This window comes from Marmota monax, unplaced genomic scaffold, assembly GCF_021218885.2.
Source record: "Marmota monax isolate L192 unplaced genomic scaffold, Marmota_monax_Labrador192_F-V1.1 WCK01_AAM20220418_F8-fsc00182, whole genome shotgun sequence".
Classification (NCBI taxonomy): domain Eukaryota; kingdom Metazoa; phylum Chordata; class Mammalia; order Rodentia; family Sciuridae; genus Marmota; species Marmota monax.
The window spans coordinates 363,256-376,488 of record NW_026693043.1 but is presented as its reverse complement, the minus strand read 5'-3'; the positions used below and the strand labels follow the sequence as shown (position 1 = coordinate 376,488).

General features: G+C 38.2%; 1 long non-coding RNA gene across 1 annotated transcript; it reads right to left on the bottom strand.

Annotated features, from left to right (window-relative positions):
- Positions 1-1,399: 1,399 nt before the first annotated feature.
- LOC124098885 (uncharacterized) lies at positions 1,400-12,236 on the bottom strand. The gene is made up of 3 exons (XR_006853734.2): positions 11,537-12,236; positions 2,984-3,200; positions 1,400-1,548 (listed from the first exon to the last, which is right to left on the bottom strand). It is a non-coding gene; the product is annotated as an uncharacterized LOC124098885 (long non-coding RNA).
- Positions 12,237-13,233: the final 997 nt, after the last annotated feature.

Sequence of the window (13,233 nt, the reverse complement as noted above, 5' to 3'; positions counted from 1 at the left end):
TATTACTACTTTGCCTTTCTTGCTTCATCCCCTTTAAAGCAAATCACATGATTTCACTTATAAATACTTACGTATAAAAACACAATACCATGACCATACCCAGAAAATTAAGACTAATATCATCTAATTCCCAGTCTGTGTTCAAATTTTCCTGATTGTCTGGTAAATGGCTTTTTACAGATGGTGTATTAGAATTAGGACCCAAACTATGTTTGTGTATTGTTTTGCTTAATATGGTTATCTTTTTAAGACAGAGTCTCACTGTGGTGCCCAGGTTGGTCTTGAACTCTTGAGCTCAAACCAGAAGCTGAGGCAGGAGGATCACAAGTTTAAGGCCAGCCTCAACAATTTAGTGAGAACTTGTCTCAAAATTTACAGAATCAAAAGGCCTGGGGATGGAGCTCAGTGGTAAAACACCTCTGGATTCGATCCCCAGTAACAAAAAACAAGCACATAAAGAACTCAAGAGCTCAAATGACCCCCAATTCCATGGCCAGGACTATAAGCATGTGCAACCACACCTTGTCATTATCACGAGAATAGGCTCATTATCTCCAGAATGGATTCCTTGTGTTTGTGTCTTGAACTTGGACATCCCAGTCTCCAGAACTATGAGAAAGAAATTTCCACTCATTATAAATTACCCAGTCTATCATATTTTGTGGTAGCACCACAAATCAGACCATGACAACTTCCTTCTCCTTCCTCTTTTCTTGAATGTCATTGATTTACTAAAGAAATCAGGTCATTTATCCTATAGAATGTCCCCTATTCTAAATTCATCTGGTTGTATCCTGTTGGTATCATTTAACATGTTCCTCTGACCTCTTTCTTTCCTGTAAACTGGTAGCTACATTGGAGGCTGGATTAGATTCAGGTTCAACTTCTTTTTTTTTTGGTACCAGGGATTGAACCCAAGGGCACTCAACCACTGAGCCCCAGCCCCAACCCTATTTGGTATTTTATTTAGAGACAGGGTCTCACCAAGTGGCTTAGCGCCTTACTTTTGCTGAGGCTGGCTTTGAACTCACGATCCTCCTGCCTCAGCCTCCCGAGCTGCTGGGATTATAGGCATATGCCACTGCACCTGGCTTCAGGTTCAACTTCTGGGCAAGGATATTTCATAGGGTGCTGTGTAATTCCTTACTGGAAGGCACCATTATACCTCACTGGAATGTACAATGGTTAGTTTTGTAAATTGAGGAATAAGGTTGGGGGTGTAGCTCAGTGGTAGAGTAATTCCCCAGCATGTGGGAGATCCTGGGTTCCACCCTCAGTACCTCAATAAATAAATAAATAGTATAAATTTTAAATTGAGGTCAATTATAAAGGTATATTTTATCTACAATAAGATGCACAAATGCCAAGTAAAAAGCTTAAGGAATATTTGCATATTATACAACCATGTAACTATCACTTAGATCAAAATATAAAGCTTACCCATAACCCAGACTATTTCTTCATGAACTGGTGACTTTCTAATTCTTTCGTTCTTCCCGAGTTTGAATCCTTTTATAGTAAAGAACTTGCCCATCAATTCTAGATGCTCTAAAATACAGTTTGCACAGGAAAGGCAAAATAATGATGCATTATTTTTCTTTATTCACCAATAGTAGCTTCCAAAAAATGACCAGTGAGGTTTTATTTACTTTTTAGTATCATTTTGAACTCATGCAGCTTTAAAAATATCTGATGTACAAATGTATATAGTACTTGCAGTCATTATAGTTTTATATATATAATTTTAGTTGTTGATGGACCTTCATTTTATTTATTTATACATAGTGCTGAGGATCAAATCCAGCACTTCACATATGCAAGGCAAGCGCTGTACCACTGAGCCACAACCCCAGCCTTCATTACGTTTTTTGATGCTCAAATTGTCCTGTCTTAAGTCAGTAAGAGCCACTTAGAAAATTGCTTCTTGCCAGGTGTGGTGACTCAGGAGGCCGAGACAGGAGGATCACAAGTTCAAAGCCAGCCTCAGCAACTTAGGGAGGCCCTAAGCAACTCAGTGAGACCCTGTCTCTAAATAAAATATAAAAATGGGCTGAGGATGAGGCTCAATAGTTAAGTGCCCCTGGGTTCAATCCCCAGTACCAAAAAAAGAAAAAAAGTTGGTTCTTTAGTCTTTTGTTGTTGTTGTTGGAGTGGGGATTAATCCCAGGGCCAGGCTAAGCAAGTGCTCTACTACTCAACTATACCCCCAGCTCCTCCTTAGTTCTTTAATATGACCCTTGAAGTCCTTAATTTCTAGAAAAATCCAATATTCCTTTCAGATTTCCAGCCTCAGAACTGGAATTAACCATTTCCCTAAGGAGTTCTACATATTTGTTTGAAATCATATTTAAATACCATAAGCTGGATGCCATGTATTTGTTGCTATTATGTTATAATTTCTTATAGGTTTTTTTTCAACGCATACAACTAAGACAGCCATTTTTTTTAGAAAAAGAAAAATAAATTATGAATAAATACTGCTACTTCCAATCTAAAGATTAAAGGGCTTCCACTTAATTTCTTCGATTTTGTGTATCTCTCTTCTCTCATGTGTAAAATCTTGGTTCTTAATGATATTAACATAATGACCTATTTGCTGTATTCCACTACGCAGATAGAAAAGTTTCAGGATAATGATACCAATATTCTTAGTAACAATTAGATGGCTGAATGCCATTTAAGATTTATTTACAATTATTTTTGTCCTTAACATCCAGCCCACTAGGGATATACAGTAAAAATACTCTGTTTGCAAGTCACTTGAAATAATTATTGTTTTTAGTTTTGTCACCAACATGATAGTTACGCTCATTTGTTTCAGTTTGTCTTTAGTGTTTAAAAACGACCTTTTTGTCTTTTTTATTATGTTCAGTTTTTAAATGATTAAAAAACAATTTTACAGTTCTAACGTGTATTCATGATGTATTGCTAGCTATCAAGCTGTCTAACAAACTTTTTAGTTTAAAATAACAACAGATATTACCTCACAGTTTCTGAGGGTCAGGAATTGGGAGCAGTGTTGCTAGCTGCTTTGGGCTCAGGGTCTCTCATGAAATGCAGGCAAGATGTCAGCTGGAACTGTAATCTCAAGGCTCCAAGGTTGCTGGAGGATCTGCTTCCAAGATGGCTCCCTCACATGGCTCTTGTTGGGCCTTTGATTCTCACCATGTGAAACCACCCAACAGAGCAAAGAGTTTCCCCTAGAACAAGAGATCGGACACAGAAAGTAAAAAGAAAGCCACACTGCTTCTTAGAACCTAATCTTGGAAGTTATACACCATTGCTTCTGCTAAATTCATGCAGCCCAACTCTGGTACAATGTCACAGGGGTGTACCTACCAGGAGGTGGCAGTTCTTGGGGGCTATCTTTTACACAAAACCAAACAAAATAAAATGGATGATACAAGATACATTCAGAGAGATCTACCTTCCATCTTTCCGCTTTCCACATAGCCTACCTCCACGTTTAGGAAACTGCTTTTATTATAGGTTGTACTTTATCATGCCATTATTTTGTTTTGCAAAATATCAGAAAATATGTGTATGTTTATAGTCTCAAAAGCTAACTTACTATACAACTTCTCCGTACTTCTCTCAGTTAACATCATATTCGAATAGCAACATTCAGGGAAATTCCTTATCCCAATTTACAGCTTCATTAAACTCTAATTATTCAGCCATGCTATAGTTTAAAAAATGGTTTAAGGATTGACATGAGGTTTACTTTTGACCCATTTGTGGGAAAATGTGGAGGATAAAGTGCTAGATACAATGAAAAAAAAATGGTTTAAGGGCCTCATTATTTATTTATTTATTTATTTATTTATTTATTTATTTTTAAGGGCCTCATCATTTATTAATTCTCCAAGTTTCGAATGTCTAAGTTGCTTATAATTTTCATGGTTATAAATGATACTGCATAAATATGTTTGTGTATAAAAATTTTCTGGATGTAGGATAATTTTCTTGGACTATTTGATGTAAAGCTACAGATTTATTAAGTCAAAGGTACAATCCTTTTTTATGCTATGTTTATAGATGATAAATTGGTTCTCAAAAGAATGACACCATATTACATTTCTATCTACTCCATAGAGAGTAGACATTTGACGTTTCATGTTCTCTGTGTTGATTTGCATTGGATTAATCTTTTTTTTTAAGTTTAATAGACATTTTTATTTTTCTTTTTTTAAATTTTTTTATTAGTTGCTCAAAACATTACAATGATGGATTAATCTTTTTTAAATTCTTTTTTTTTAATATTTATTTTTTAGTTGTAGTTGGACACAATATCTTTATTTTATTCATTTATATTTATGTAGTGCTGAGGATTGAACCCAGGGCCTCACACATGCTAGGCGAGTGCTCTACCGCTGAGCCACAACTCCAGCCCATGCGCTGGGTTAATCTTTACTATTTTGACAGATACATCTAAGTATATTCTTGTAGTGGCCATATACTTCCCCATCATGTTTTAGCACTAAGTTAATTTACTTTCTGAACATGTATTTCAATGATAACTTGTTATTTAAAAAGCTATATATTTTTAAATGTTTTTTAGTTGTAAATGGACCCAATACCTTTATTTTTAATTTATTTATTTTTACATGTGCTGAGGTTCGAATCCAGTGCCTCATACCTGCAAGAAAAGTCCTCTGTCACTGAGCCACAGCCCCAGCCCTTAAAAACTATATTTTAATACCATTTTTGACTATTCTAATTTATTCTTCTATATACTTATTTAACCTGAAGTGCATGGAGACTTACAGAATTTTTTTTTCTCAGCTAGTAAATATTTACTACTTTCATGCAAGACTATAATGTGTGCAAAAAACTATAATGATTATACAAGAGTCATATAATATGCAATAAAAATTATTCTAGTAATATTTGGTACAATATATTCATGCATTTATTTTTTTTTTTTTTTTTTTTTTTTTTTTAAATATTTATTTATTTAGTTAGTTAGTTCTCGACAGACACAACATCTTTGTTGGTATGTGGTGCTGAGGATCGAACCCGGGCCACACGCATTCCAGGCGAGCGCACTACCGCTTGAGCCACATCCCCAGCCCCATATTCATGCATTTAGAGATAGCAAAACATTTAAGTTTTTTGTCAGATTTGTAGCACTTTGGCTTGTTTATTTGGGGCTATTATAATAACTGTTAACACTTTTTTTTTACTAAGAAAATCTAAACTGGAGTTAGAGGTGTATTCATAAACTATATATTCAATAAATTTTGGGGAGGGGCATACTAGGGATTGAAACCAGGATGCTTTACCACTAAGCCACATCCCCAGCACCCGCTCCCCTTTTTGGGTGTGTTGCTAGGGATTGAACTCAGGGCCCTGTGCATGTGAGGCAAGCATCTACCAACTGAGCTATATCCCCAGCCCTACATTTTAATTTTTTATTTAGAGACAGGGTCTTGCTGAGTTGCATAGGGCCTCGCTAAATTGCTGAGGCTGGCATTGAACTGGAGGTCCTCCTGCTTCAGCCTCCCAAGCCATACAATACTGACATGTTTACCATTAAGAAAGCTAAGAAATACATTTCCAATTTCATGAATGATCATATTTCAATGGATACTCAAAATGATTTCTTTCTCCTTTTACTTTCCAGAGTGATATCTTTTTTTTTTTTTTTTTTTTTTAAATATTTATTTTTTAGTTTTCGGCGGACACAACATCTTTGTTTGTATGTGGTCCTGAGGATCGAACCCGGGCCGCACGCATGCCAGGCGAGCGTGCTACCGCTTGAGCCACATCCCCAGCCCCAGAGTGATATCTTAAAAATGTTTCTGACACTTATTAGATATACAGAGAACAATTTATAGGCCATAAAATAATTATTCATGCAATAAAGTATTTTTGCATAGATCTGTAGCTGCCACTGTGAATACCAATTGTGAATATGTATTTAAGTATTTGTATTTAGGTACCTACCTATGTCCTTAAACATGGCAAGACTCGATAGCATAGCCCTCTGGGGGGAAGGGGGGTTTGGGGGGATGTAACACCAAGACCACCTTCATATCATCAGTCTCATTGTTATCAATGAACAAGTGTAACAAACTGAGACAAAAATGTCCTGAAATTCCTTGGGCCCTGGTTAAAAGGAAACATTGTTAAATAGTACATTTCATGCTTTGATTGGCAAAATAACTTAGGCCTGCTATAATTAACCCTCACAGCACAAGAGCAAAATACAGACTAGCTCAAAAGCTGTATTCTAAAAGATAAAACAGCTCAAAGCATGTTTTTTAGACTACAATGAAAAAGAGGGAGAAAGAAAAAAAAAAAAAAAAAACAAATGAAGCCAATAAAATCAATTCCAAAAGTTGAGGGTTGGGGATGTAACTCAGTGGTAGAGCACTCGCCTGGCATGCTCCAGTTCCTGAATTCCATCCCCAATACCATAAAAAACAAACAAAAATGAAAATGAAAATAAGTTCCTCTTTTTAAGAATATAAAACTGATGAAAACTAACAATGTTAAATAAAAGTCCAGTGTCGGTAAGGATGTAGGGAAGATAGGCCTCTTTGTTTACTGCTCAGGAAAAGCAAAAATTGGTAGCGCCTTTTCAAGATACATCAAAGATTACTTTGGTAATCTACATCAAATTTCTTTAAAAGGGCTGGGTGCAGTGGTTCATGCCTGTAATCCCAGCGACTAGGGAGGTTGAGGCAGAAGGACAGCAAGTTCAAAGCCAGTCTCAGCAATTTAGCGAGGCCCTAAATAACTTTGTGATACCCTGTCTCAAAATAAAATAAATAAATAAAATTTAAAGGGCTGGGGATGTGGCTCAGTGGTAACGTGCCCCTGGTTTTAATCCTCAATAAATAAATAAGTTAATTCTTTAAAAGGTGCATTCCCTCTACCTAACAATGATATATATAGCATTTTGTCTTGAAGAAATAAAGGAGGATATGGGCAGAGAAAAATTATCAGGGTATTTATTGTAATACAAACGATAATAGAAAAACATTGGAAACCATGAAATGTCTAGCAATATAGAGACTGCTTTAGCAAAATCCATACACAATTATTAGAAATAATTTTGAAGAAATCTATTTTGGAGCTGGGCACAATGGCACATGCCTGTAATCTCAGCAGCTCAGGAGGCTGAGGCAGGAGGATCATGAGTTCAATTCAGCCTCAGCAATGGCAAGGTGCTAAGCAACTCAGTGAGACTCTGTCTCTAAATAGGGCTGGGGATGTGGCTCAGTGGTCAAGTGCCCCTGAGTTCAATCCCTGGCACCCCATGTTCCAAAATCTATTTTGTGGCAGACTCTGTTAGTGTTTGCATGACTAAAATCCCTTAGTCATCTCTTCTATACTACGAATCTTGTTCAGAGCAGCAACATTCCAGCCAAAAAAACCAGGACAACCCTTATCCCACATTCCCAGCAACCCTTACACCTACGGGTGGACTTTTAGTTATGGACAATGAAATGAATTCAGTCTACTGGGGACTGCTCAAAAAGTTCTTTTCCTCCAAAAAGGAAAAGATACCATTGATGCCAGCAGTCAATGCCCCACCCCTGGACCTGGTAAGACTAACCTCTATTTATTAAGCTAGGACAAGTCACGGTTTTATGCTCTTTGGGGCCAACAGTGCCCCTCATTGGGGTGGATTCTGTGATGGGCTGCTCAGACACACCTCCCCCCTTTAGGACTCCCACGTAGCAGGAGGACTACCAGGGAGCCTCCAACCGCCCACCAGCCCTGAGAATTGTACTCACTTGAAGTCAGCTGCCTCGTCCAATGACACCCACACCTCATCCCGGGACAGCACACATCTAACAACACGGGAATATAAATGCCCAGCCTTCTTTCTTCAGGTCAAGACAAAGTGGCCAGGCCCTCTAAATTACCCAGTTGAAGTCCTTATTTTTGTTGCTACTCAAAGTTGCCTTACTTCCCCTTCTATCTAATCCTATTTCATTCCCTCCCCTCACCCATGCTGATCCTGAATGTACTCCCTGATAAGCTTCCTGGGCACAAATCTCTGTCTCATAGTCTGTTTCCTGGGAAACCCCATCCACAACACTACTGAAACATTTATTCAAATGAAATGATGTCCAAAATATATTGCTACATGACACAACAACAGATTATAAAGAAGTATGCATGATGTCATCCTACTTTTATTGTACAGACTATGTATCTGCATAGAAAAAACATCTGGGAAAATTTTTAGGAGATAATATAAAAGAATATGATCTTGTAATAGGAGATAACTTCCTTAAAAAGAATATTAAAAGTGCAAATCTGGGGCTGGGGATGTGGTTCAGTGGTAGAGCGCTTGCCTAGCAATGTGTGAGACACTGGGTTCGATTCTCAGCACCATATAAAAATAAATAAAATAAAAGTATTGTATCCATCTACAACTAAAAAAAAATTGAAAAACAGTACAAATCATATGCAAAGGCTTATACATTTAAATATGTTTAAGTTAAAGAATATGTTAAACATCTGGGCGTGGTAGCACACACCTGTAATCATAGCAGCTGAGGAGGCTGAGGCAGGAGGATTGCAAGTTCAAAGCCAGCCTCTGCAACTTAGCTAGGACCTAAGCAACTCAGTGAGACCCTGTCTCTAAATAAAATATAACAAGGGCTGGGGATGTGGCCTTGTTAAGAGCCTTTAGGTTCAATCCCTGGTTTAATGTGTGTGTGTGTGTGTGTGTTAATCAAAGAATACTATAAAGTATAAAGAGAAGCCATAAGCCAGAAAATAGAGATATTTTCATATTTTGAACACAACCAACAGAGAATTGCATCCAAATATATATAAAGAATTAATTTGAAAAAGTCAAATTCTTTTTTTTTAACGAGAGAGAGAAATTTTAATATTTATTTTTTAGTTTTAGGCGGACACAACATCTTTGTTTGTATGTGGTGTTGAGGATCGAACCCCGGCTGCACGCATGCCAGGCGAGCGCGCTACCGCTTGAGCCACATCCCCAGCTGAAAAAGTCAAATTCAGTAGAGAAGGAGGCAAAGATTATGAAAAGGCAACATACAAAAGAAAAATTATACCTCATTAATAAAATATTAAGAGACTCTCAATGTTACCAACTTTCAGGAAAATGTCATTCTTCACCCATCACATGGACAAAGATGAAAAAGATTGTTCCAAGCCAGTGCTGGCAAGAGCCTAGAGAATCAGGCCATGATGCATGTTAGAAAACAAGCCTTTCTCTCTTTTATTTGTGGTGCTGGGGATTAAACCCAGAGCCTTGGGCATGCAAGGCAAGCACTCTAACAACCGAGCCATATCCCCAGCCCAGAAAACAGTCTTTTTGTAGGTTAATCGACCCAAACTATTTGAAGGGTAATTTTTAGCCATGCCCAGTGGTACTGGCCTGAAATCCCAATGGCTCTGGAGGCTGAGGCAGGAGGACCTCAGGTTTGAAGCCAGCCTCATCAATTTAGCAAGGCCCTAAGCAATTTAGCATGGCCCTATCTCAAAATAAAAAATAAAAAGGGCTGGGGGTGTGACTCAGGGGTTAAGTGCCCCTGGGTTCAATCCCTGGTTCAAAACCAAAAAAAGAGTCATTTTTAATAGCAAAATGTAGTATGCAGCAGTTTACACACACACACACACACACACACACACCAGCAGCAGCTGCCAGATGTATACTTGCAGAGGGGGAGGGGGAGGGTTCACCAGAGCACAAGTGAGATGAAACTATTCACATATTAAATAAGTTGCTATTATGTATATTTCACCATACACATATGCAAATTCAAGAGGAAAAGGATTTGGAAGAATCTCTACCAAACTGTTAATAGCAATTACTTGTAGGGAGGGTGAAGACCGCTAATTTTTTCCACATATCCCTCTGGGTTCTTTTAATTTTTCTTCAACATTTTAGTATTAAATTTTTAATTTAATTTAAAATATACTGTAAAATTGAATTTTGCAGTGAACATTCCCCAAATCATCTGGATTTTGCCATTAACATTTTACTGCATCTGTTTTATCACAGATCTATTTACCCATCCCTTGATCCAGTCATTAATGTATTTATTTTCTTCATTTTTAAAAATTGTAGGTGGACACGATACTTTTATTTTGTTTATTTATATGTGATATGGAGGATCAAACCCAGGGCCTCATATGTGCTAGTTGAGCGTTCTACCGCAGAGCCACAACCCCAACCCCAGCCCTAATGTATCTTTTTTAATGCATTAAAGTAGATGTAAATATTTGAGGTTGTTTTTTTGTTTTGTTTTTTTGCTATAAAATTCACCGATTTAAAAAAAAAATAAAACTGTGTGTGTGTGTGTGTGTGTGTGTGTGGTCACTGGGGATTGAACCCAGGGTGCCCTACCACTGAGCCCCATCCCCAGCCCTTTTTATTTTGAGAAAGGGCCTCACTGAGTTGCTGAGGCTGACCTTGAATGTGTGCTCTTCTTGCTAGTATTACAGGTATGTACCACCACACCCAGAGAAAGACAGAAATTTTAAGAGCACATTCACTGGTTTTGACAAATGACCTTTGATTCAAACTTTTATAAAGGTACAAAGCACTTGCATGACCCATGTTTCCTCTTGTTCTTTCCCACTCATTACTGAATCCCATCTATCACAACCAATGTCCTGATTTTTTCCTCTATATATTAGTTTTTGGTTGTTCATTTTGGTACCAGGGATTGAACCCAGAGGGGCTTAACCACTGAGCCACATCCCCAGCCCTTTTTATTTTTTAAATTGTGACAGGATCTCCTTAAATTGCTTATGGCCTCCCTAAATTGCTTAGGCTGGCCTTGAATTTTCAATCCTTCTGCTTCAGCCTCCTGAGTTACTAGGATTACAGGTGTGTGCCAACATGCCTGGCTCAGTTCCTTTTATTTAAATTTTAAATTGATAGCTAGGGCTGGGGATGTGGCTCAAGTGGTAGCGCGCTCGCCTGTCATGCGTGCAGCCCGGGTTCGATCCTCAGCACCACATACAAACAAAGATGTTGTGTCTGCCGATAACTAACTAAATAAATGAATATTTAAAAAAAAAAAATAAATAAATAAATAAATAAATTGATAGCTAATAATTGTACATTACATACTACACCTGGCTCTATACTGCCGCAGTCTGGCTGGGCACAAAATAACCCAGCCGCCACGAGGCACTTGTAGGTTCAAACAGGAACTACTTTATTGCCCGAACTCTCACCGCACTCCACACGCACTCCCTGGGAACTCTCCCAGCCCTCAACGGGGCTCCGCAAGAACTCAAAAGTAGCGGGCACCTGAGGAAGCAGGAGCCGCCCTATTGTCGGACAGCAGGGGTCTATATACAACTGAATACACAGCCTGTTTCAATCCAGCATCACCCAGTCACAGCAATTATACACAGCTTAACTTAATTATCATCATCTTAATGGCTAAGCTGGCATCACCTCTCAACCACTCCTTCTGGCAAAATGCCAGGCGCCATCCCAACTCGGCTGTGGCTCTCAACACTATACATTAGTTTTGCTTATTCTAGAATTTCATGTAAAGGCAATCATACAGCAAGTACTTACTTGTGTGAGGCTTCTTCCATCCAGCATTGAGATTCTTCATATTGTTGCATATACCAGCAGTTCATTCCCTCTGAGCAGCATTGCATTGGATCGAAGGAGTTAAGAATGCGTCACTCTAATATGCCACTGTGGTATATTGACTATTTGGGGCTAAAAGCACTGAAAAAACTTTAGCAGATACAAGATGGACCATCTAAGCCTTTAATCATTTCAGTTGTTAATTTTGGGATGGTGGGTACCACGGATTGAACTCAGGGGCACTCACCACTGAGTCACATCCCCAGCCCAATTTTGTATTTTATTTAGAGACAGGATCTCACTGAATTGCTTGGCACCTCACTTTTGCTAAGTTGTTTTTTTGTTTATTTGTTTGGTTGGTTGGTTTGGTTTGGTTGAGGAACTCTCATGTTTTTTTTTTGTTGTTGTTTGTTTGTTTGTTTTTTGTTTTATGGTTACTGCTTTCTGTGATGTGCTAAGCAAAATTTACCTAGCTCAAATTATGAAGATAGTGTTTTAAGGTTTCAAAACCTTATATGGTTTTGTTGGACACAATGACACATACCTAGAATCCCAGCTACTCAGGAGGTTGAGGCAGGAGGATCACAAGTTCAAGGCCTCAGCAGTTTAAGAGAGACTCTGTCTTCAAATGAAAAAAATTAAAAAGGGCTGGGGGTGCAACTCAGTGGTGGAGTGCTTGGCTAGCATTTGGGAGGCTCTAGGTTCAATCCCTAATACTGGGGGAGCGGGGAATATATATATATATATATATATATATATATATATATATGTATGTATCATTTCAGATGAATTTTTTATATGGTGTGAGGTAGAGATTGAGATTCATATTTTTCCATATGGCATCCTATTATTATGGCAACATTCGTTGCATAATTTTTTCTTTTCAATATTGGGACCTTTCTCATTCTAGACAAGTGCTTTATCACTGAGCAATACACCTACCCCCCTCTGGAGATGGGGGAGGAGAGTAGAAATTATATCCACTCAAAAAAAAACCAACATCCCCATGCTCCTGTTCCTCTAAACCCTGGCATCTCATATAAGTGGAATCACATAGTCTTTTTGTTGTTGTTGTTTTCTCAGTGATAAAAAAAGGATGAGGGCTGGGGTTGTGGCTCAGCGGTAGGACACTTGCTTCGCACACTTGCTTCGCACGTGCGAAACCCTGAGTTTGATCCTCAGCACCACATAAAAATAAATAAGTGAAATAAAGGTATTGTGTCCAACTACGACTAAAAAATAAATATTAAAAAAAAAAAGAATGAGGGATGAGGTTGTGGCTCAATGGTAGAGAGCTTGCCTAGCATATGTGAGGCCCTTGGTTCAATCCCCAGCACCACTAAAGAAAGAAAGGAATGAGGGTTTTTTGTTTGTTTGTTTGTTTTTAATTTTTTTTAGTTGTAGATGGATACAATACCTTTATTTCATTTATTTATTTTTTATGTGGTGCTGAGGATCAAACCCAGTTCCTCACATGTGCTAGGCAAGGGCTCTATCACTGAGCCACAACCCCAGCTCAGGAATGAGGGTTTTCTTTTCTTTTCTTTTTTTGGTACTGGAGCTTGAACCCAGGGTTGCTTTACCACTGAGCCACATCTCCAGCCCTTTGTCTCGTGAGTTGCTTAGGGCCTCTGTAAGTTGCTGAGACTGGCTTTGAACTCAGGATCCTCCTGCCTCAG